The 20,417-nt window shown below is 40.7% G+C and overlaps 1 protein-coding gene across 2 annotated transcripts in view; it reads left to right on the top strand.

The window, feature by feature from the left end:
* Nucleotides 1-7,002, top strand: part of LOC131539043 (NACHT, LRR and PYD domains-containing protein 3-like) — a 176,297-nt gene extending 169,295 nt beyond the window's left edge. For both annotated transcript variants that reach the window (XR_009270765.1, XR_009270764.1), the window contains 4 exons: nucleotides 6,291-6,465; nucleotides 6,579-6,605; nucleotides 6,704-6,865; nucleotides 6,965-7,002. The gene's annotated coding sequence lies outside the window, so the exon portion shown is untranslated. The remainder of the gene's footprint in view (nucleotides 1-6,290; nucleotides 6,466-6,578; nucleotides 6,606-6,703; nucleotides 6,866-6,964) is intronic.
* The last annotated feature ends 13,415 nt before the right edge of the window (nucleotides 7,003-20,417 follow it).

The raw sequence follows: 20,417 nt of genomic DNA, 5'->3' as shown, positions 1-20,417 counted from the left end.
ATTATGTCTATAAATGCCTTTATCTCTCCTCCTGTAAATGTTTACTCTTTTTAAATATAATTTCCTTCTTACACTTAAAACTTCCTTTGTCTGGTTTCCTGTAAAAGGGTCTGTGCCATTAAGAAAATCATCACAGTCCATTTTTTCTCTGTCTTTATCACAAAAATTAGCATAAGAAAAATCGTTATAATCTGTTTTTGTGTAAAAGTATTTCTTTCCATGCCTTCTCTTACTGAGTTCCTCTCTCACACATTTGTCTATTTGTTTTACACTATTTTCGTAATGTTCTTTGATTTCCTTTTCTGTCTTTAATACCTTATTTAATTCCATTTTAATCAAATATACATCTCCCATTTCATGTTATCTATTTCCCAATAACCTATTTTAAAGTTAAATTTGACTCTTGGTAGGGTCATCTTCTTCCTCCAGATACTTTTCAGTTTTGGAAGAACACACTGTGAGGAATAAGCCTTATATTTACCTCAGAAACGCGCTGAGAGGAAAAAGCCTTGTATTTACCACCAGAAGACACTCTGAGAGGAAAAAGCTTTTGTTTACTTCACAAACAGAGCGAGCAGCTGGAGTCATGGAGGAGGAGATACTTTATACCGAGTAAGTAATGTTTCTTATTGGCATTCGATAATGTGTTAATAGTTGAACTTTTCCCAAACTATAACTCCAGAATAAAATGTGTAAAATCGAGTACAACATTTTGAAATATGATAGGCAACCTTTCATTACATTTAAATGTTGCACGTGAGGATAGTTATTTGTTCTATGCTTTATTTATTTTGAATAGTAAAAATATGTAGGCCTATATATTATAATAAATATAATGTACTGTTTTTGCTGTACTTTGGATCAAATGAATGCAGCCTTGGTGAGCTGAAGACACTTCTTTCTGTTACTGTTCTACACAAATCTTACTGTTTAAATAATTTGACTGGTAGTGTATGTATTGTCACCATGTTTGCTTTGTCTTTGTCCGTTCACTGTGTTGCTCACATCTGTTTTGTTTTCTCATGCAGTTTCTGCTGTCTCCCGTTTTCCTGGGTTCCAGTTTCCTGCCACTGTTTTGGATATTTTGGATATTGCACCCACGATGTCTTGACTCTTCTGTTGTTTATTTGTTTGTTTGTTCCTAATAAACTGTTTAACTGCACTCACAAGTGAATCTCAAGTTATTTTATGTGATAGTTATACGTATACACATTTCTTTTTTCCTCACATTCTTTCTTGTAACTCTTCTCTCTCAGTCACACACCTGACTGAATGGCTCATTATGGAGCTCATTATGCGGGCCTTTGTCTTCTCAGGTGTGAGTCACGCCCTCTCGCATAGAGCCTTTCCACTCAAAAAGTGACTTAGAATCTTTAAATCAATATATTGTTTTTTTATATTATTTTGAAGCAAAAATTCTAGGCTACAAGATCCAGTTCTCAAAAGTCTTGTGAACAAATGTTCTGTATGTGTTTTATGGCCTTATTTCAGTGACTTCAAAATTTTAGTTTTTCACTAACCGCGCATAAACGTTTCTTTCTCAAAAACAAAATCATGTACATAAATGCTGCTCACATATTATTGTAGCCCAGTTTGTGCTGTTTACAGTGATATAAGACTTTAGCCATTTATATGTTTGTAAGCAACTGAAAAAAGCACAAATGTAAGGGCATGTCAAAACTTCTCCAGGCCCCCAAAACACCCTTAGACCCCAGAGGGTTAAATCCGAAAATCCCCCCTGATATTATTGGCATTGCCACTGTATGGTAGTTATTTTCTCTAGATAATAGGCATATTTTGTCTATTAAACCGCCCAACGTAAGTATTGTTATTAATTCCTCCTCAATATCGCTTCTCTGTCCTTTCTCATGACCAATGGCATGTATCACGGGCTTTATATTCAGTCCTCCAACTTTTTGTAGTATTACATCGCCCATTTTAATTGGACTCTTTCTGCGTTGCGCTATTTTATACGACTCTTCTTGGAATCTTGGTCCGGCCCGCTCCCTAAGAGTGCCAGCCACCCCAGCGCCTTGGTATAGGAATTTATTAGCGGCGCTCACCAAAACACAAGATTCTTCCTCATATTCCAGCTGTCCCTATTTGAGAACAGTTAAATTTTTTTCCTCTTGCGAAATACACCCTATACTGTTCTTCGCGCCCCAATGTGAACTCTTCACCTGGGCTTTCGGGGTTATACGATGGTGGAGCACTAGAATGTAGAGCGCTTTCACCGCCCTCTCTTCGGGGTGTAAAACTAGGAGCTACGGACCCCCTCTCGGATCCTTCGCCCGCATCATCTTCGCCTAGAGAATCCCAACTCCTGTAAGGACTTGTTACTTCTCGCTTAACTGTTATCCCAGAATTTTCATCCTTAACCCTCTGGGGTCGACAAACGCGTATACGCGTTTTGAGGCAGATTTTCCTGATAAGGCCGAAATGAGCTTGAATTACTCTGCCATTTTTGATCGTACAGATAAAAGCAATACACCATTCGAATCTGTAAGGGGTCTACTTTTATTTGTATACACTCATAATAACAACTAAACTTTGTGCTTTTGAAGAATAAAGAAAACAAACAGGGTGTCCTCTCTGTCTTCTCCATCTCCGCGAACTGTTTTTAGAAACACGTCACTAAAATGAACTGTAACTCAGCAAATACTTCACACAGAAACGTGTGAGTTATATCTATAGAAAGCTTGAAGTGTCTACTTTGAATGAAGCAAGTCTTATCGAAAACAAACATTCTGTGATGGAGTAATCAGTATGAAACCAACACGATGTTCAATCTTTCCCGCCTGACTCATTATCTCTAATGTGATCCCGCCGCACGACTCGCGCTGTTCATATGTAAATAGCCACGTGGTGCGTGCGCGCGTGCAAACACCCAACACAAACAAAGAGTGAAGAGATTCATCGCGGCTACTGTTACTGTTCGTGCTGAGAAAAGGCAGGATTTCCATCGAAAGAAGAACACGATTTCATCCAGCAGAGGAGCTCAATCTGATGAGTAAGTAATGTTTCTTTTTTGCATTAGTTAACGTTTTATTGTGACATAAACGAACAGATTTACTAACAGTTAGCTGGGGGTTTCCCAAACGACAACATGATGAATGATACGCGTCTAAGAATGTTTAGACCATGTTTATTATTAATACTCTGTTCACAAATAGATTTTAATAGCGTGCTAAACAATAATAATTAGTTTCTCAGATATAAAATATCATTTTTTATAGTACAAAGTATGCTTGAGTCTGTGTCTACAGAATCATATCATAGACTACTATAAAATCATACATACTAGACTATATGACTACAAAATCATAATTGGGTTTTTCACAAACTATAATTCCTGACTACAATGTTTGAAATCATGTAAAACATTTTTAATATGATAAATTTCTTACGGTGCGATGATGTTTTCATGCTCTATATAAAACAATAAAAGTAACATGAGTGTACACTGTAACATGATGAATGCTACGAGTCTAAGTATGTTTAGTACATGTTTATTATTAATAGCCTACTCTGTTCAGAAATAGATTTTAATAACGTGCTAAACAATAATAATTAGTTTCTCAGATATAAGATTTCTTTCTCTTTTTTTATGATAGTACAAAGCATGTGTGAGTCTATGGCTACAAAACCTATATATATATATATATATACAGATGTTCCTGATATTAACATGCTCACAAATGTTTTTTTTTCGGTTGTTTGTATTTTGAATCAGATACCATCACCAGATGTATCCTGATGTCTCTTCAAACTGTTTTCCTCTGAGAGCGCTGCACCAACATCAGATGTTCAACTACACTGATATTCTATGTTAAAACAAGCTCCTTTTCTACTGATTATGTTTTTTTCTTCTTGAATCCATGGAAAGAAGTAGAAACACTTAAATAAAACATGTAAATATCAGGTATGATTTACTTGTTTCACTTGTTGAACAGAATCTGTTGCAGGAATGACTCAAAGTCTGTTCACATCTCTGTGTGCACAATAATGTGTCTTTGACCTTCATTATGTATGTTTTGATTATACTGTGTTGTAAATAAAACACAAATAATAAAAAAAACAACCTTTTTTCAATCTCCTCACATTCTCTCTTACCTGCCTCACAGTCACACTGATGGGCCATTAGGGGCCATTAGGGGAGGGCACTTTGTCTCTCAGCTGAGACTCACTTAATATTCATGGCCATTGCCACTCCCTCGCATATAGACCCTCGATCACAAAACATGTCTTGAAAATTTTAAATCAATATATTGTTTTCTGTGAATGAGTAAGCAGAATGATTTTCACATAATTTTGAAGTAAATATTCTAGGCTACAAGACTAATTACTCAAAAGTCTTGTTCAGGACTATTTAGTGTGGGTTTTAAGGCCTTATTTCAGCTACATTTTTTCCCCCAAAACTTACTAACCACGCATAATATTTTTTTTCTAAAAAATGCAAACATGTACATCCATCTTGGTCATATATTATTGTAGCACAGTTTGTGCTGAATACAAAAAAAATTACATGTTGGTCAATAGTATGTTTTAAGTAGCTGAAATAAGCACAAATATCAGGGCATGTCAAAACATCTCAAGGGCCCCAAAATGACCTCAGACCCCAGAGGGTTAAACATACGAGCCCCACACGTTTGGGCACTATGTTGAATTTGTATACCGGTATAAAGGACTAAAACTTATAATTTGCATCTTCACCATCCATGAATAATTCACAATCAACTAATGTATAATTACCTCTTGTCTGGATAGATGTTGTTAGAAGTTTCAGATACTTTCCTCCGGTGTCCGTCCTGGCTCAGTCAAATTCGGACCACTTGGAGCTTGAAAAGTTTGTGTTCAAGTTCAGATAACTGGTTATTATTGATTAATCACTCAGAGACTTGCTTTTAAAAATTTAACGAATCACCAATACACTGGTTTTGTTTGATTAAAAAACAATAACTCATAAGCAAATAACAAAAATAACAACGGGTTAAGTCTTCACCACGAATGTCAGCAACTCACTTTAATCTCACAAGCATGTACAGTGGGGCAAAAAAGTATTTAGTCAGCCACCAACTGTACAAGTTCTCCCACTTACAAAGATGAGAGAGGCCTGTAATTTTCATCATAGGTATACCTCAACTATGAGAGACAAAATGAGAAAAAAAAATCCAGAAAATCACATTGTAGGATATTTAAAGAAATTTATTTGCAAATTATGGTGGAAAATAAGTATTTGGTCAATAACAAAATTTCATCTCAATACTTTGTTATATACCCTTTGTTGGCAATGACAGAGGTCAAACGTTTTCTGTAAGTCTTCACAAGGTTTTCACACACTGTTGCTGGTATTTTGGCCCATTCCTCCATGCAGATCTCCTCTAGAGCAGTAATGTTTTGGGGCTGTCGCTGGGCAACACGGACTTTCAACTCCCTCCAAAGGTTTCTGATGGGGTTGAGATCTGGAGACTGGCTAGGCCACTCCAGGACATTGAAATGCTTCTTACGAAGCCACTCCTTCGTTGCCCGGGTGGTGTGTTTGGGATCATTCTCATGCTGAAAGACCCAGCCACATTTCTTCAATGCCCTTGCGCCACTTAGGCCATCACCGGCGGAGAGGGTTCCACCTAGCGCTTGCTAGGTGCGGCGTGGCAGGCTGTTCTCGCGCCGCCCCCTAAATGATTTTTCCCGGCCCCAACAACCGCCCAGGGGCCGAGGGGAGGTCCGGCGGTCCCCCACGGAGGTGTCGGCTAGGGCCTGGGGCCCCCGCGGGACGGCGACGAATCTGCTCACTTTTTTGCGCTTTTTATTGCAATCTGTAGGTCGGCCACAGGGTGGCGCGCTCCTGACCGCAGAGCTCCTACAGGAAGCGCATCGAATAGGTTGTGGGTAGGCGTCCACAGGCAGCCTAAACCTCCCACGGAGAGCTTATGTGTCCGGCATCTCCCCATTGGTCCTCTGACCGCTCCCAGGCCCTGCCCACTGACCAAAGACAGCCTATTCGTCCCCCTTACCGCCTATATGACCGCATACAGCCTAAGTGGCCACCTGCAATCTAAGTGACACCCCTGGCCCCGCCCACCGACCATGGACAGCCTATTTGTCCCCCTTACCGCCTATATGACTGCATACAGCCTAAGTGGCCACCTGCAATCTAAGTGACACCCCGGACCCCGACCACGGACAGCCTATTCGTCCCCCTGACCACCTATATGAGCATGAACTGCCTATTTGCCCCACTGACCGCCTATGTGACTACGAACTGCCTATTATTTTTTATATTGGGACAGATTGTAAGTGGGATGTCCAGATCTTGGCTTCTAGAGAGATATCAAGCTGAAACCTTCGTTCCTGTGCTTGTCTGGACATGCCCTCCTCGTGGTGTGATATTCACTGAGTCATCCACTACCCAAAATGAGCAGCAGTATGGACAGTGGTGTGGAGGCCCATGGTGGCAGCAGTATTGTAAGCAATTAATTATTATTATTATTATTATTAGAAATTCAATAAAATTCTTCATAATGTAAAGATAGTAATTCATTTTTCATAATATATTTTTTTATGTTGTTTTTCCATAGGCCACTACGGAGATAATAAGCCGTACAGTAAGTTTATACTTGTCTTTAAGCTATGCATGCATTTTTAGACTTTGATAATTAAATGATGTTAAGTTGGACAGCTGTTGTGTTATGCTGTTTTGTAGGATACAGACTCAGCCTCATCAGGAGAGGAGGGACCTCCAAATGTTCCTCCTCCTCCTCCTCCTCCTCCTCTGCTTCCCCCAGTAGCTCCACCTTCACCTCCACCACCGCCGCCGCTGCCCTCCCCGGAACATCATCCTGCTCAATGGGAAGAGCATGAAGATGTAATGTATAGATTTATTGTGCCCTCTATAACTCTATGTAGTGTATTTGTGAACATTTTGTTCATTTTTTAATTTTTAATTTTTTGTCCCTCTCTGCAGTATTTCGCAGATGACGAGGAGGAGGAGCAAGAACAAGATTGATTTAAAAAAAAAAAAATACTTCTAAATAAATACCTTTTCAATTACTTATTATGGTCTTCTCACACCTTGTGTTTCTTCTGCATGGGTCTTTGTAGGTCCAGTCAAATAAGTTATAGGTGTCACTTGCTGATGTTGGATTTTGGAGTTGGATTTTGGTGAATTTCACCACTTATGGTGCATGACCACCCGTAACTTATTTGACGGGGCCTCCACAGGCTTTCCGTGTACAATGCATTAATAAGTCATAATTCATAAATACAATGATTTTATTCAGTAATACCTGCAGTACAGTGCTCAGGAACCACCCTCCAGCAGTTTAATGTACATCAGAGCTCGTAAAATGACTTAAAGGAACACTCCACTTTTTTTGGAAATAGGCTCATTCTCCAACTCCCCCAGAGTTAATAAGTTGAGTTTTACCGTTTTTGAATCCATTCAGCCGATCTCCGGGTCTGGCTATAGCACTTTTAGCATAGCTTAGCATAGATAATTGAATCCTATTAGACCAGTAGCATCGCGTTCAAAAATGACCAAAGAGTTTCGATAGTTTTCCTATTTAAAACTTGACTCTTCTGTAGTTATATCGTGTACTAAGACCGGCGGAAAATGAAAAGTTGCGATTTTCTAGTCCGATATGATTAGGAACTATACTCCCAGTCCGGCGTAATAATCAAGGAACTTTGCTGCGGCAGCAGGCGCAGTGATATTACGCAGCGCCTGAAAGTAGTCCCCAGCTATATTATAACTAGGTACCTGGCTGGGTACCTAGTTATAATATAGGTATTTCAATGGAAACTTCACAGGTGGTTCTCGGTCAAGGGGGTCTTTTTCGGCCCATTAAGTAGATACGGACACGGAACTCCGGACACTGTCCCGGGGGACCGTGACGTGATGTATATGTCAATTTCAGGGAGATTGGACCTTTCTGTCTCTCTGTCCACAAAACACCTGAAAATGAATGGGATAAGTTACACGCGTCAACGGCTCCCGTTCGGCCCCTGGGGGTCCTAGTGGCCCCAAACTTCATGTGGTGGTAACCAAAGGGCCCCCGAATATCATATTGAGCGGACAAGCTCAATATGATATCCGACTGAGCCTGGTTTCTCCCAAGGTTTTTTTTTTCTCCATTCTGTCACAGAGGGAGCTTTGGTTCCTCGCCTCTGGCTTGCTCAGTTGGGGACACTTAATTTCTAGCGATTATCGCCGATTTGATTGCACAGATACTATTTAAACTAAACTGAGCTAGACAATGACATCTCTGAATTCAATAATGAAATGCCTTGAACTGAAAATTGAAAATTGAGTGTTTAATCTTATCATTATACATTACTGACACTCTATCCTCCAATTTGATACTGTTAAGTGCTTTGACACAATCTGTATTGTAAAAGCGCTATATAAATAAAGGTGACTTGACTTGACTTGACAAGCGTCTACCCCGAATGCAAAGTAGTTTTTGCACCTTTGGCAAAAATCTCTCAAGCAGGCCCCTTCCTCACATATCGCCTAAAACCCTTTTGATTTAACTCAAGTGCCCTGGTGTGAAAAGTTTTGTAAACTGCAGAAAAGAATGTTTAAAAGTGATGTATATTTCCGAAACTCTGGTGCCCGAGTCGAGGGCCCCTAGGCTACCAGCGTACCGAATTTCGGGGCCATGTGACCTTTTGACCCCTGCGTTTCCCACGTCCCACTCGCAACTTATTTCAATGGAAACTTCACAGGTGGTTCTCGGTCAAGGGGGTCTTTTTCAGCCAATTAAGTAGATACGGACACGGAACTCCGGAGCCTGTCCCGGGAGACCGTGATGTGATATATATATATCAATTTCGGGGTTATTGGCCACTGTCACATTTTTAGGAACAACGTAGAAACTCGAAACTTTGGATATCACATCGGGGCCCCCTCGGCTACCCTCGTATAGAATCTTGAGGTCCTGTGACCTTTTGAAGCCAAGTTATAGATACATCCTGCTTTGACAAAAAACAGGTGTTAAGGGAGCAAGATAGGCACCTCGTGGGCATGAGGAAGACAATGATGAAGTCTAGATGGTTAGTCGTCAAAATAGGCACTCCGCGGGCCTTTAGGTGGTTAGGGGTCAAAATAGGCACTCAGCGGTCATTTAGGTGGTTAGGGGTCAAAATAGGCGTTCCGTGGCACTGAGGAAGACTATGGTGAAGTGTAGGTGGTTAGTGGTCAAAATAGGCACTCAGCGGTCATTTAGGTGGTTAGGGGTCAAAATAGGCGTTCCATGGCACTGAGGAAGACTATGGTGAAGTGTAGGTGGTTAGTGGTCAAAATAGGCACTTCGTGTTCATTTAGGTGGTTAGGGGTCAAAATAGGAGTTCCGTGGCACTGAGGAAGACTATGGTGAAGTTTAGGTGTTTAGTGGTCAAAATAGGCACTTCGCGGTCATTTAGGTGGTTAGGGGTCAAAATAGGCATTCCGTGGCACTGAGGAAGACTATGGTGAAGTTTAGGTGGTTAGGGGTCAAAATAGGCACTTCTTGGTCATTTAAGTGGTTAGTGGTCAAAATAGGCATTCCGTGGCACTGAGGAAGACTATGGTGAAGTTTAGGTGGTAAGGGGTCACAATAGGCACTTCTTGGTCATTTAAGTGGTTAGTGGTCAAAATAGGCATTCCGTGGCACTGAGGAAGACTATGGTGAAGTTTAGGTGGTTAGGGGTCAAAATAGGCGTTCCGTTGCACTGAGGAAGACTATGGTGAAGTTTAGGTGGTTAGGGGTCAAAATAGGCACTTCGCGGTCATTTAGGTGGTTAGGGGTCAAAATAGGCATTCCGTGGCACTGAGGAAGACTATGGTGAAGTTTAGGTGGTAAGGGGTCACAATAGGCACTTCTTGGTCATTTAAGTGGTTAGTGGTCAAAATAGGCATTCCGTGGCACTGAGGAAGACTATGGTGAAGTTTAGGTGGTTAGGGGTCAAAATAGGCGTTCCGTTGCACTGAGGAAGACTATGGTGAAGTTTAGGTGGTAAGGGGTCACAATAGGCACTTCTTGGTCATTTAAGTGGTTAGTGGTCAAAATAGGCATTCCGTGGCACTGAGGAAGATTACGATGAAGAATAAGTGGCCACGCAGTGCGAGGGCTACCCCCAGAGGCGTCCGCACGGAGCCTATGGCCGATTTCGCGGCCTTAACCAATTTTTTGTAAAACGTCCATGTCACCATTAGAATAAGTGGCTTGTGTCGTCCACAAAGTGAGCGCGAGCCTTCGCACCAACTATGTGTCAAATGGCAACTTTTTTTAATTGAAAAATTCCCACGAACCACCTGAGTTCCCTTACTGATGGAAGGAGGTTTTCACTCAAAATCTCACGATACATGGCCCCATTCATTCTTTCGTTTACACAGATCAGTCGTCCTGGTCCCTTTGCAGAAAAACAGCCCCAAAGCATGATGTTTCCAACCCCTATTCTTCACAGTAGGTATGGTGTTCTTTGGATGCAACTCCGCATTTTTTGAGTTTTTACCAAAAAGTTCTATTTTGGTTTCATCTGACCATATGACATTCTCCCAATCCTCTTCTGGATCATCCAAATGCTCTCTAGCAAACTTCAGACGGGCCCGGACATGTACTGGCTTAAGCAGGGGGACAGGACACGTCTGGCACTGCAGGATTTGAGTCCCTGGCGGCGCAGTGTGTTACTGATGGTAGCCTTTGTTACTTTGGTCCCAGCTCTCTGCAGGTCATTCACTAGGTCCCCCCGTGTGGTTCTGGGATTTTTGCTCACAGTTCTTGTGATCATTTTGACCCCACGGGGTGAGATCTTGTGTGGAGCCCCAGATTGAGGGAGATTATCAGTGGTCTTGTATGTCTTCCATTTTCTAATAATTGCTCCCACAGTTGATTTCTTCACACCAAGCTGCTTACCTATTGCAGATTCAGTATTCCCAGCCTGGTGCAGGTCTACAATTTTGTTTCTGGTGTCCTTTGACAGCTCTTTGGTCTTGGCCATGGTGGAGTTTGGAGTTGGACTGTTTGAGGTTGTGGACAGGTGTCTTTTATACTGATAACGAGTTCAAACAGATGCCATTAATACAGGTAACGAGTGGAGAACAGAGGAGCCTCTTAAAGAAGAAGTTACAGGTCTGTGAGAGCCAGAAATCTTGCTTGTTTGTAGGTGACCAAATACTTTTTTTTTACCGAGGAATTTACCAATGAATTCTTTAAAAATCCAACAATGTGATTTTCTGGATTTTTTTTTTCTCATTTTGTCTCTCATAGTTGAGGTATACCTATGATGAAAATTACAGGCCTCTCTCATCTTTTTAAGTGGGAGAACTTGCACAACTGGTGGCTGACTAAATACTTTTTTGCCCCACTGTAGATCCAGCAGAACGAGGACTGATGATTTGGAAAGGGCTTTTGCAATTCTTAGGGCTTCAGTGACCGAGAGAAGCGCAGTCTCAGTTGAATGGCCACTCCTGAAACCTGACTGTTTAGCATCCAGTTTGTTGTTCTGTGAAAGAAACAATGAGACCTGGTTGAAGACAACACGTTCAAGTGTTTTCGCTATGAATGGAAGGAGAGAGACAGGTCTATAGTTTTCTATAAGAGAAGTGTTTAATGTAGGTTTTTTGAGCAGTGGGGTTACCCGAGCCTGCTTGAAACGCAGTGGGGAAGATGCCTGTGAGGAGGGATGTGTTGATCATGTGTGTGAGTGCCGGTAAGAGCGTGGGAGAGATTGCTTGCAGAAGGTGAGAGGGGATTGGGTCAAGAGGACATGTTGTAGGATGGTTGGAGAGGAGAAGTTTGGATACTTCAGCCTCCGTCAGGGAACAGAAGGAGAAGATGGGAGTTTTAGCAGTGGATGTGGTTGGTTGGGGGTCCTGTGTGCGTGGAGGTGAGAACTGATCACTGATCGATCTAGTTTTGTCTGTAAAAAAAGTTGCAAAGTCATCAGCTGTAATAGAAGTGGTGGGAGGTGGTGGAGGGGGACAGAGGAGAGAATTAAATGTTCTGAAGAGATTACACATGTCTGGAGCGCTGTTGATCTTGTTGTGGAAATGTGAGGATTTGACAGTGTGGACATCAGCAGAGAAAGATGAGAGCAGAGACTGATTCCTACTCAGGTCCTAAGGGTTGTTTGATTTGTGCCATTTTCTCTCTGCCGCTCTGAGTTTAGTCCGATGTTCACGAAGAACATCAGATAACCAGGGGTTAGAAGGGGCAGCCCGTACTGACCTAGAGGAGAGAGGACAAATGTCGTCTAGACAAGAAGTTAAGGTAGAGCATAAAGTTTCAGTAGCTGCGTTTACATCCAGAGATGAGAAATGGGTAGGTGAGGGAAGAGAGGAGGATACTACAGAGGAAAGATGGGAAGGAGAAAGGGAGCATAGGTTTCGTCTAAAAGTAACCGGTAGGGGGGTTGGTGGCACACGGGTAGCAAAATGTAGTGTGAATGTAATGAAGAAATGGTCCGAGATATGTAGCGGTTGTACCAGAATGTTATCTGCAGTACAATTGTGTGTGTAAATTAAATCAAGTTGGTTGCCGGATTTGTGCGTGCTAGTAGTGGTAAGGCGATTGAGATCAAATGAAGCTAGGGTGAGTGGAAGTCTGTAGCATAAGGCTTGTCTAGGTGAATGTTGAAATCACCAAAGACTAAGAGTGGAATGCCATCCTCCACGAAAGAGGACAACAACCCGTCCAGCTCCTCTAGGAAGGTGGCTAGAATTTGTCCAGGGGGACGGTAGATTACCACAATCTGGAGTTTTATCGGAGCTGATACAATAATGGCATGACATTCAAATGAGTTGTAATTGCATAGGGTACAGCAGGTTGAGTACTTCCAATTGTTTGAAATGAGCAGGCCAGTACCCCCACCCCGGCCAACTTGACGCGAAGTGTGAGAGAAAGAGAAATTAGTAGAGAGAGCAGCTGGGGTTGCTGAGTCTTCTGGACGAATCCAGGTCTCAGTCAAGCCCAAGATGCTGAGAGTGGATTTTAAAGAAAAGGCAGAAATGAAGTCAGCTTTGTTGACGGCTGACTGACAATTCCAGAGACCCACAGAGAAAGCCAGAGGTGTAGTGGAAGATGTAGAGATAGGGCGTAGGTTAGCAGGAGAGAACCGGAATGTTTTGGAGACACATGATAGAGGTGGAAGGAAAGAGGATAGGAAAGCAGAGTGTGTGAGGAAGGAAAAAAAGATACTTAAGTGTGTAGCTCGGTGTCGTTGCTCGGTTAAAGTCGTGCAGGAAAAAGTCGCAGGCCTTTACACTCCTCGGTCTTCACACAAGGAGGCTGAACACGACGGCTGAACGCTTCCACAGACGCTTCCGCGTCAGTGCACAGACCTCAAACAAATACACAGTCTAGAGTGAAAAAAAGCTGTGGCCGCTTTTAATTAGCACAACCACCAGCCAATCGCAGGGCAATGGCTCAAATCGAAATTAACACTTCGCACTTAAGTGCAGGAAAGGAGTTTAAGCTAAAGGGGCAGTTATTATAATGACCAGTAAGTGTCATTATATCAAAAATATAAACCACAACGAAAAAGCAGAATAGAAATAGGTAGGAAACGAAGTATTCTTTCCTAGCAGCAAGTAATTAATTTAAACAACAGAACTAAGAACAAGTATTAAAACACTTACGCGCTGCCGTCCGTCTCTTCTGGTAACTAACCGACTTGCCTTACCTGGTTTCATTCTATAAGCTTCAAATACAGGTATATTATATTTTAGAATGAGTGTTTCTTTCTCTCTTATACATTTAAAATGATTATTTAGCTAAAATTACATTTCTTTTACTCCAAAGTCCATTTTGCAACAATTCTACTGTATGATTGTCAACTGTTTTTATTACCTTATCTTTTTTAGTAATTAAATCTTTAAAAGGTTTTGTTGATTTTTTTTATTGTCTAATGTTATCCAAACATAATCTCCAACCTGACATTTGTCACTGTACTGTTCTTCTTTTTCTTTAATTTCTCGCTCTTTATTTGCTAAATTACAACAGTATAATGCCTCTTCCATATACTCATCCCATCTTAAATTATTGTAGTTGGATCTAAAGAAGCTTTTCAAAGTTCCTAAAGCACGTTCAGCTATTACTTTCAGCTGAGTAGCGTAAAGCTTTATGTAAATTTATGTTTTTATGAAAGCCATTCTTCTAATTGTCCGGCAACTAAATAAGTGGTATTGTCACAACGGATTGTCTGTGGTCTTCCCAACTCGAAATTAAGTCCTCTATCACTTTTATAATAGTTTTTGCAGATGTCTCTTTTAATGGTTTTGCCCATATATGACCTGAAAATCCATCTACTGCTACTAATATGTACTTATTCCCTGATCTTGTTCTAGGATTTAAAGGTCCTGCTATATCTATTGACCATTCTTCATTAACCTCTTCTGGTATAATTCTACCATAGTCATTTCTAATCATCTGTCTTGGCATCTTATCTGATGGTTCTGAACATCTTTTTATGTTCCTCCACCAAGATCCAATCACAGTGGGGCACATCTCCCTCCACACCGGCAGTTAGAGAAGGGCCCTGCCATAAACTGGTCCTTGGAATGCCAGTTTGACTGTTGATCACTACAACACACACCTCACAAAAGGCAGAGTATCAGGTTTCTCAAGTAGATCACTGGAGCAGACAGACTGGGGATTCCGAGGAGACAACGCTTGAGGCAAGTACGCAAGGAGGGCAAGTATGCAAGGAGCAGGTAAATAGCTGTGATATCATGAGCAGTCCACTTCGTATGAAAGAGACCGGACAATGAGGTGCTGTGAGGTCTGTGCTTCTATGGCAGAGGTAATTAGTGTGCAAACGATGCACACTTTAAACTTGTTTCAACATATTTGCTATCTGTTATTAAAATAACTTGTTTAGCTGTTATCTCTTTTAATTTAATACAAGCTTTTAAAACAGCCATGACCTCTGCATATTGAGCTGTGCCAGGAACTCTTTCTCTTATTTCTTCCCCGTTCTTTGTTTGTATAATATACTGTAGCTCTCGTGGTTATGGGGAAAATACACTTTTTGTTATGAGTATGCGGGCGCAGCTCACTTAAAGGTATTATAACCGCTCTGCATTCTCTGGGTAGGTTCAGAACTGACAAATTTATGTCCGTGGATTCACTATCGGCCGAAGTGTAATTCCTATGTGATGCCTAGTCCCTAATGAACGGAGAATTAGAAGTACGGTATATCCAGAATATTCAATTATCTAAATTAATATGCAACCGATAGCTGTGGCCAGTGTTTAATTAAAAATACACAAATTAAAAACTAAAGAATCTATTAAAATTGGGATCAGATTAAATTATACATGGAGTCAGATTTTGATTGGAAGACAAAATTTTAATGATTCAAGATAATTTCTTACAGAAGCGCCGTACAAGACATACACGCAGACAACCTTCGACCAGGCTGCTGGGTTCTGCTTCGGACCAGCGGGTGTAGCCTTACAGGGGAATGTAGACCGCGACAATAACAATGGCCGTGAACTCCCGCGGCAGATAGAACGGTCGACACTTCACAACCATGAACTCCACCAGTGACGAACAGTGTTTTGATACTACCGCAGCATTGTTACACCATTCTTTGTTGATATACACACACAAGCCACCCCCGCAAATCTCTGTCCACTCGGTAGCAGGTTAGCCCGTGCAGCTGAATGGCGGAGTCCGGGATGTTGTCGTTTATCCATGTTTCAGTGAAAACAGACACACAACAATCCCTTGCCTCATGTTGTGTAGACCGACTGAGTTGAATTAAGTCTTTTTTTTCCCAGAGAGCGAACGTTTGAGAGCATGAGTGTTGGAAGAGCCGGTTTTGTGGGGTTAGCCCTTAGCCTAGCTCATATACCTCCGTGCTTACCGCGCTTCCGTCCTCTCTCACACCGCTTGCGACACCGCCTTGGGCGGGTAGTGTCAGTAGGCGAGGCCGAGGTCCGGCTCCAGCAGTAAACAAAGGCCTCGTAGCTTCTCAGTAGCCTCCGGCGAGAGTTTGTGTTTGTATGTGTTGTCGATATCCAAAAGGCTTTGGCGATCATAGATGTATCCCGGAGTGATCTCCCGATGAATTAGCGGTAAATTGACATTGTTTGGAGACGAACAGACGACATTAAAAGACTTAAAAGCACCGTCTTTGGGACCCGGAGAAGCCGCTGCATCTGACTGCGCCGCCAAATGTTGTGTCCATCATTTCATCAAAGTAAATCTCAAGTACTGGCACACTGGGGTTGACTTTTGCAATTTGCTCTCTGTTCTAATAAAAAAAAAAAAAAAAATAAATAAAATAATAATAATAATAATAAAACAAATAATAATATATATATTGTAAGAAAAAGTGAAGAGGACGTTGAAGATCTCGATGAAGATGTTTATTGCAGCATAGCAGTGACAAAGCACATGTAGTACCTTGGGTTCATCGGAGTCGGAATGAACCCAGAACATCCTAAGCACAAACCTTTTATACAGTTACAGTTGCTCCTGTTATTACAGCTGTGGTCTGTATGTTAATTAAGTTCTGACACCCCTTTGTCTGAGGTAGTTCTCGGTGTCCCACACCCACACCCATTCTACAATTGGTGACCATTTGCTCAGGATGTGATCATCCCAAATGGTCTACAAACAACATAACTGTTGACTTTCTTCTTTTCTATAATAATTAAGCCATTTTGGGAAATGAGCATGATCAAACATATTGTGGAGTGGAAGCTGGGTCGAGGCAGACTATAATTTCTTACAGTCCCCTCTTTGATGCTCTTGGCCCAAAAGAAGCATCACATCCACTCCCTTACACAGATTACACCTCCCTTCCTGGGTAGGTGCCCAGTGGCGGTGAAGCCCTGTCTTAGGTTGTCCCCCTCTGGCCAAAGGAAAATCTTACCCGTCATTGGGTCATCACCTCATGCACACTGGTTATCGCTCCATCCAATTAAGCAAAATTTATCATAGAGACTTTTCTCAAATTTGGCAAAATGACATACAAACATTTCTTTTGGGTTTGGGTGAGGAGCACGTGAGAACCATAACAGCAAAAGGGATTTTCTAAATGTACTAAACATTATGACAGTACAGACAGCCAAAAGCCAAAGGAGCAAAAACATCAATCAACAGGCAACATTGTGTGTGTGTGTGTGTGTGTGTTTGCATGTACTGTTTTCTTCACGTGTGTTCTGTCCCTTTTATGAATGTGAACATCCTTTGTCCACATGTGTGCATTCACTAGACAATAATATATTTTCTGCATTTGAGTATGCATATATTTGTGTCTTTCTAGTGTCATGTGCAGTGAGTCTGTGTCTTTGTGCATTTCTTTGTGTGGGTAATATGTCCTTTGCCCACTTGTTTTCCATCTTGGTGGAACGACTGCTGTCAATAGTCTCTGAAATGGTTTGATCTCTCCTTGTTTTTCTTTTCCATTGTTTATTCTTTTCACTTTGAAACAGTCCTTCTAGAAGAAGCAGTCTTTGCCATTCCATCAGGTCCATCCATCCCATGGTGGGTCTCAGGGTTTCTAAATCTTTTAGACTTGGAGTTCTGAATCTTGTAGGTCTGGAAATCTCTGAATTTCTGGTTCTGATGATCACTTTGTTCTTTAAGAAGTCCTTTTTCTTGTGGAAGTCCCTGGCTCCACTAGTTCTGCTGGCCTTCTTGTCCTTCAGATGACCGGATCATCTTTCTCCACGTTACACGTTTCAAACAAGCATATACCTGAAACAAGATTAAAAGAAGAGGTTGCCCCCTTTCCCCCACAAGAATCTTTTCACATTTAAACATCATTGTTACAGAAATTTAAATCACAGAATGCAATTAAATCATTTATCATAAATTACATTTAAACATCAATGCCATTAACACATTTATCATAAATGATAAAGAATCAACAATATCAATGCCATTAACACATTTCTTATAAATTATAAAGAATCACCCCCCTTTTGATAGTAAACTAATTTTTCTAAAATATAATACTATCATAAAACAATTCCTCCAATTCACATCAGCATCTGCTTGTGACTGAACTACAGTCATGTTGTTCCTGCAGTGCTGTGTCTTGCAAGGTGTGAATGGCTTTCAACAATGCCAACTGGGTTTCTAAACTGCCTATCTTCTTAAGCAAATCACGATAGCCCATCTTTCTTTTGTGTGAAAAGTGACACTGTCTTGCCTTGTGTCCCATCCTTCCACAAGCAAAACAAACAACTTCCTGATCTTTCCTACCTTTCTCCAAACAATGCCTTGTTATGTGACCATCCTTTCCACATGCATGACAGACAAAGCTTTGATGAGGTCTCACATTGTCTTGACAATGCCTGGCAATGTGACCAGCTTTTCCACATGCATAACAGAGAGTATCACCTTCTGAATTTACGCTTTCAAATCTCCATGTTCTCTGATGGAAACCATTAGATAATCTAGAACATTTTCTCTTGTCAAAGGCAGCGACTGGATGTCTAGATTCTGCAGCACTCATTTGACTTCTTGCATTGAAATGCTGTGTCATTTTGGAAATTATTTGCTCATATGGTGTATTTACATCTACATGCAGAGCAATGGCTTCTCGCATGTGTGAACTGCTCTGTGCAATTAATGCAAACTTAAACATGAGATTTTGTTTAGTTACATTGGGCAAACCACTGTAACAGCTAAACATTTCCCACAACCTGGACGCAAATGCTAGACTAGATCATCATCCACTAGTGATTGTGTTGTTCCATTTCGTCACTCTGCCTTTGGACTATCGTCTTTCTCAGTGAAAGCTATTACTTTCTTGTTAATTGTACATGGTTAATTGTACATTAATTGTACATGGTCCCTTTTCAAATAAATTTTAATAAAAAAAAAAAAAAAAACAGGCTTGATAAGTCATATTATGCTTTCGGTTTTAATTCATTTGACGGAATATGGTGTTTGCCAAAGCAAAGGTGCGAAACAACGTTAAAGACCTTTTATGTTATAATGAGAAGTATAAATATATCAATTTATTATGAAACTGTGGTGGGCACCACACTCTAGTTAATGAATGGGAAACACTGCACTAGTATGAGAGTCAGTCACAGTGAGAGTTAATGGACTTAAGTGACCTGATTATACAAAAAACAGTCAAAACTAGCACTAAAATTAATAAAAGGACAGATTATTTCAGACATTTCATGTATAGGCATTTACACTTACTTTTATTATGTATTGATTTGTAGATTATGTGTAATAGATTACACTTTCATGAAAACAGTCAGTTGATTTGTAGAAGCTGTCATTACACACAGGGGCGGATCTAGAAAGTTATTTATAGGGTGGCATGAGGTCTACAAGGGGTGGCAACACCAAAGCAAGTGCCCATGCATAGTTTTTGGGAATTTATGGCCTGACATACTAGCCTGGTAATACCAAACTCTGCTACTTTGCTTTGCTTCGTAGACAGAGTCTGGAAGGGCATAATTGACAAGTGTTTACTTTCTCGTGGGCGGGCGCTTGTCTGAAGTTTAAAATCAGGCTACTGATATACACAGTTGTGTAAAAACAAATAACAACATTTCAATATCCATGGCACCAAGTCAAGACATTAAAAAAAAAACATGAAAAATATCAACAGATGCTAAATGGGTCTGAGCTTGTATCACTAAAGAAGATGAGCAGTTTTATTCAAATTAAATGGCTACTTGATTGGTTTAAATAACGCTTTAGTGCAAGTTTAGAAATATATCAAGAAATATATCAAAGCAGTGAGACTGGATCAGTTTTGCAAACAATGTTTGTGTTTCTGTTAACAGAGGTGTGTGATACTCAGAACATCTCTCTATTCTGACCTATCTGACCAAACTATTTATCTTTTTTAAAGAAGTCATCGGATGCAAAATTCACTTTACAAGTTGTTTAAACATGTATGTGTACACATCCATCCTATAATGATAAAAATCCACCCAGTGTTTTTTTTTTAAATCCCCTTTCTCAAATCAGGCTGTTCTGAGAGCCCTGTCAGAATGACGTAGTTCTTAATCGCACATTTTAATTTGTTCTAAATGTTCCTTAAATTAATACTTTTTAATACTCTAATCAACATGGGCATGGACAAATATGGATGCTTTTTGCAAATGTATGTTTATTATGATTGAAACCAAAGTCAGCATAGAGCATGAAGACGACATGTTTCAACGGTCATAGATGTTTTTCAAAGAACTTGCTCATGTCTATTAGACACATGAAGAAAGAAATTCCAGGTTCCCATTACTTCTCTTTCTTTGCACTGAGCAGTTTACTGACACAAACCTGTTTACATTTTTACACGACAGGGCAGCTCACTTCTTCTGAACATGCAAAATGTACATTTATTATTTATTATTAGATTTGTTTGCCTCTCTGTGCCCACATACTGTATTTTGATGCAACTAAGTTCTCAATAAAACAGTTTTCATTGATATATTTTACTGTTTCTGTTGT

Source organism: Onychostoma macrolepis, chromosome 04 (genome assembly GCF_012432095.1).
Source record: "Onychostoma macrolepis isolate SWU-2019 chromosome 04, ASM1243209v1, whole genome shotgun sequence".
In the NCBI taxonomy this organism is placed as follows: domain Eukaryota; kingdom Metazoa; phylum Chordata; class Actinopteri; order Cypriniformes; family Cyprinidae; genus Onychostoma; species Onychostoma macrolepis.
The sequence above is the reverse complement of the archived record's forward strand: the minus strand, read 5'-3'. Positions and strand labels throughout refer to the sequence as shown.